This window comes from Triticum dicoccoides, chromosome 5B, assembly GCF_002162155.2.
Source record: "Triticum dicoccoides isolate Atlit2015 ecotype Zavitan chromosome 5B, WEW_v2.0, whole genome shotgun sequence".
NCBI lineage: Eukaryota > Viridiplantae > Streptophyta > Magnoliopsida > Poales > Poaceae > Triticum > Triticum dicoccoides.
In genome coordinates, this window is record NC_041389.1 from 31559752 (window position 1) to 31565484 (window position 5733).

Sequence of the window (5733 nt, forward strand, 5' to 3'; positions counted from 1 at the left end):
GTGCAAGGGAACGAAGCCAATGGGCTGCTGCTGCCTACCTGCTTGCTGAAATAGGCGTATTGGGCTTGTACAATAATGTATTTGTCATATATGCCTATATATAAAAAAAATTGTAGAAATTTTTGGGTGTACATCTGTACACCCTTGCCCCATACTGGATCCCCCAGTTTCCACCCTGAATATTATTTGGAGCACTAGCCATGCATGCATGTCCTAGAAGCATATTATGCATGTGCTGGTGTAGTCGTCGTGGTTCTTGTCACTCGTGCTTATAGTCAGTCCCAGGACGAAGCAGGCCATGATGTACTCAGGAGACTCACCACGCATCTCCATTGGCAATTTGTGCTCGCGCGTGGACACACGATCTTTATTGAAAAATAGGGTCTCCAAGCTTTAAGACTGATGAAGCCAGGCCAGAGAGCATTCTCATTGACCCAAAACCGCTTACACATGTTAGATGAATCAAACAAATAATTACGGTTGTCTTCAATGTAAAAGCTCATTTCTTCTCATATGTCCGGGTGTATTTGGACATCAAACGGATGCTCAGTAGACTCCCCAAAATTCAACCGTCTGGAAAGTCCGGGATCCCCCAAATTCAGACCATATATGGGGAAGAAATATGATTTTCCGGACTATCCATCATGTTTTCTCCAACGCACGGGCCCAACAGAAAAACACCACCCCACAACACACAATTCCCTTTTTTGTCGGACCTTACACTTCTCGCTTGGTTTCTTGCCATAGCGGGACATTTTTCGCTGGAGCCTCCTCCTTTAAAACAAGATGAGGCCCATCTCACCTTCGCCGTTGTCGGATGCAGGGCTCTGCAGACCCAAGAAGGTTCGAACTCTGGGGCGTGTGTGAAGAACTCAACCTCTCTAGCCTACCAACTCGTCGGCCTAGCCCGATTCACGTGAGCAAGGAAGAAGATGAACACGACAGTTTACCCAGGTTCGGGCCACCTTGCGGGGTAAGACCCTACTCCTGCTTTGTGGTGGATTAGCCTCACGAGGGGCTGAGGATGAACTGCTACAAAGGATGAACAACCTCGCGAGATTGTGAGGTGAGTAACGAGTCGACCAGGGTCGGATCCCCTCTACGGTGGTGGCTAACCTATATTTATAGTGGCCTTAGTCCTCTTCCCCAAAACTTAGGCAGGAAGGGATCCCAAAGTGGCCAATTTGCAAGGGGACATTAGTATAACTTATCCTGACGAAAGGTGGTTTTCGCCTGAAAACCTCCTGGTCATGACACAGCGGTGGGCTCGGCGATGACATTCGTCTTGCCGTGCTGGGGTCTTGGTCTCATTGCACCGGAATGGAAACCTATGCCAGATTGCTCGGGAACCCATGCATGTCCTTGCCTCCTTGGCACCAAAGAGGAAACTACCTCCTCTGCGCCCGCTAGCGCTCGCCTGCCTTGGTCGTCATGGCTTGCATCATCATAGCCTTATGAGGCTGGGTACCTGCATATAAATCTCCGCTCCTCGAGAGGTCGCCTGGGAGGCCGCTCCTTCGAGAGGCCTTGGTGTCATCGGCCTCGCAAGGCTTGCCCCCTCGCGAGGGTGTTGTCTTGGCGGTCTTTTAAATGGGTCGTACCAGACCATTGAACGAGCCACGCCGTGGGCCACAGGCATGCTAGTATGGATACCCTGGTTCCCAGAACGCCGACAGTAGCACCCGGGCCCAAGGCGCACTCTAGCTTGGCTCCGAGGCGAAGCCAAGGGGCAAGGCGAAGCGCCACGGGTCCCGATCGCCTGCGGGCCAGGCTGACGCGTGGTGCTGGACGGGACGTGGGCGTCTCCACTTGCCCACGCCGCCTCGGCAACTATCCGGACTGACAAAAGAATGGCTCACCCCGCCAGGCCATCATTACTCCTTCTTGCCTCGCTTCAGATCCCCTTTCCTCTGCCAAGGACCTCTCCAGATCCAATCGAGCTCGACTCCCCTTTCCTCCTCGAACCCCAGCGCAGGTGACTCTACCGATGGCTCCCAAGAAGTCGCAGCCTATGGCGCATGACTCAAGCTCTTCCTCCTCTCATGCGCCTGTGCTCAATGTGTCCTGCATCACCGAGGAGGGCACCTTGCCTTCATGCTCCCATACACGGCGAGCAATGAGAATGAGTGGAAGGAGACCATAATCTGGGCCGGCTCCACCGAGCAGCGGACTCTAGCATGGAAGTTTACCCCTTCTTCCTCCACGACATCTTCGCGGGGCTCGTGCCCTTCTTTCCGAGTTCTTCACCGCTATCCTCGACCACTACTAGGTCTAGGCTCTGTATTTTCAGCCCCTCTCCATCCTCCTCCTATCGATCTTCACCTTCTACTGCCAGGCTTTCGTGTACGTGAGGCCCTCCGTGCCCCTCCTCAGGCACTTCTTCTCTCTGCGGCTTCATGATCCGACCCAATGCTCCGACTACATGTCCTTCATCACAGCCACAAGAACAATGTGCTCATGAGGGCCGGGAAGAAGGAGGAAAACTTCCTGCACCGTGGGGTCTTCGTGGACACCCGGGGCCTCAACGAGCGGTTGGAGTTGTCGATCGCGCTACCTAATTGGCTCGAGAGGTGGAACCACGAGAAGTTCTTCGACCCTCGGGCAATGCCCGTCCTGAGGAAGATGACCTCAGACGTGGACGCTAGGGCGCTGACGGGGGCATGCTCGTGAAGGAATTCCTGAGGCGGCGCTTGGCTCCGCTATAGTCGCACACGTGCCGTATGTTATAGCTCAAGGGCCTAGAAGACGACATCAAGATCCGCCCGGGAAGCCTGAAGGGCGAGGAGCTGGACAAGGCCATGAACACCCTGCTCGAGGCTGAGCCGGGGGACCTCCGAGAGACCTACGCCCCACTGTACCGCCGTGCCGACAGGGAGGTGCTGATCGCTGCTATGCTATCTTCAATAAGCTGGGGCTTACCTCGCCCGAGCACCCCAACTCCACGGTGCTGCTGTCCTCCAGCACTAGTGCTGGCGAACATGGCAAGGAAGACTCAGAGGTGATCGAGGATGATGTGGCGGAAATCTCTCCCCATCAAGAAGCGAGCTTCTCAGTGGCTTCGCTGACGCCGACGAGCCCCCGACCATGGAATCCCCACGCTCCACTGGGGGTCATCATGAGGTCAAGGGCCACTCATCAGGCCTTGCAAAGGTCAGACAAGGCGACGCCGAAGAAGAGCTGGCAGCATCTCCTCCGAGGGGCGCCCCTCTCACCACCGGAGCAGACGCGATTATGCAGGCCGCGACCCCTCAGGGTGGTTCCTCTGCCTTGCCAGGCGGCAGCACCAGCCCAAGGCCAGCCGAAGAGCACCCCGCTGACTCCCCTAGCCCGACCAAGGCTGTGCCAAGGAAAAGCGGGGGTGTCCCAGCCTGGGCCAGGAAGGAGAAGAAGAGGGCGTACATCGACCCCGACGAATAAACACCTTACCTTGTTTTTGTTCAGCGCATATTTGTACCGTGCTCACAACACTACCCTCCTGGTGACCAAGATGAGCGTCATGGTGAAGAAGAGGAAGGAAGAAGCCCGGGCTCCGGAGGAGCCACCTCTTGACGCAGCCGCAGCAACTCTAGGATAGGCAATGGAGGATCCCATCGTCTCCTTGCAGCTGAGCAGGCCCCTTAGGACATGTGGGTGTAGCAATGGGAGGAGCCTGCCACCATGGGCCCGCAGGCCGTGGGAGCGTCCATCCCTGTCATGCTCGAGGGGGGCTCGGAGCCTCTGGCGCCCCAAACTGTCCTTGCTACCACCTCCCCGGTGATAGCGCCAGCCGATGGGCTGGTGCCCCTCCTTCCCAGGCCCTTGCACTGGTAGACGCTCTGGACGACGCCCATGCCGCGCTCGAGCAGCTCCAGGCCGATCCTTAGGATGTCGACAAGTGCCTCGTGAGGGAGCGCATGGGGCCTATCTCCAGTTGGCTCCAGGCCGACACGTCCGTCAAGACGGCCTGGGGTCAGGCCGAGGGCGCTGCCGTAGAAAGCAGGAAGGAGGCCGTTGAAGCCAAGGAGGCTAGTGACGGAGCATTGGCAAACGCTGCATCCACCAAGGAGCGCCGCGCCGAGGAGGAGACCAAGCTGAAGGCCCTCCAGGAGGAACAAGCCTCGCGCAACCAAAGGCTCCAGTAGCAGGAGGAGGACCTGAAGGCTCGCGAGGTGAAGCTCGCTGATCACGATGCCGAGCTGGCCCAGGTGGCCACCGACCAGGCCACGGAGCGCAACTGCCTGGAAGCGCTGAAGAAAGAGGTGGCCGACGCCCAGGCAGCCCATGCTCGACACGTCCGTGAGGTGGCAACCCAGCTGGAGCCAGGGAGAAGGTGTTTGACGCGGCCAAGAAGGAAGCAGTCGTAGGACGCGAGGCATTCCTCTCCCTTGAGCTTAGATTTCGCGAGGCGCCGCGCTCCATCCACGGGGGAGGGTACAAAGATCCGCTGGCGACTCACGAAGATGGCCTTGCAGGGCTCTTCCCCAAGCTGTCTGAAACGCTTAAGGGTGCCGCTACCGAAGTGGACTCCTTGGAGGCAGAGTGTCGCTCACTCTTCATCACGGTCGCGACACGCGTTTTCAGCCATCTCTACCTCGAGGACCCAAGCTTCAACCTCAATGCACTGATCCACTCGGTGGATCCTGAGTCCAGCGCCACTACCGCGGCTGGCATGAAGGCTCATGTCGACGCCTCGCTCAAGAGTTTCCTCTGCGTCCCTGACCCTGAGGCTCTGGTAGTGGAGGTTGGGGGTGGCGATGATGAAGGCGGCTGCGACGTTGACGACGGGCTTCCGGAGGCCAGGGCGAGCGACAGCAATGGCCAAGGTAGTGGTGGCGCTGCTTCCTGATTATATTCCTGCAATCATTTGCCGTGCCTCATGGAGGCTTAATACTTCTGTTTGAATTCGCGGAACACTTGTGCTTGTAATACCTATTAGGGCTCTGCGATTTCCCTTTTCATGCTTGGTTTCCTTCTTGCTTGCTTTTGTGCTCTGCGTTGGCAGGGCCCAGCCCCCACATACCTCAACCGCCGTTGGGGCGTCCAGATCGCCCGGATGACACCAAGGGTTGAGGGGCTACGTTGCTAGTGAGGCCCCTGAGTCGCGATGCTCAGGAGGTCCCCCTTGTCGTGGAAGCAGCCCTCATGAAGGAAGCGTAGGCAACGACAAAGTTAATCTGGATCCCCCATAAGTTTCCTTGTCAACTTTCACCTGGGACGAGCGCAAGAAGACCAGGTACCTGGAATTGGTAGGGTGGCATGCGCCAGGCCTGGCCTGAGCATAGCCCTCGTGTCCAGCCCCCTCGCGCGTACCTCCTATGGGGGAAGCTGCACTATAGGACCGTACAAATAGCTGACATGTTATCCTGAGGTTAGTGCGGCCACTAGGGCGCCCCCAGTTGTTTATTCTCCAGCATGGAGCATGGTGCTTCCACTTTTGCATGGGCATAGCCGCTCCTCGGTCGTGTCGTCCGAAAGCGCGGAGCATGGGCTTCCACTGTTGCATGGGCATAGCCGCTCCTCGGTCGTGTCGTCCGCCTGCACGGAGCATGGGGCTTCCACTAGTGCGTGGGTGGGAGCTCCCTCTCGGGGAGACTCTGGGGCATGTACAACCCTGTTCGTATGCGTGGCTAGCATGGTAGAACTGAAGGAGGTGTATCTAGGCACTCGTGAGCCAGCGTGGGACTCACGAGGCCCTACCTCAAGGCGGGATGCGCCTGATTTTTGCGGTGTGGGGCGCTCTTATGACACTTGTGC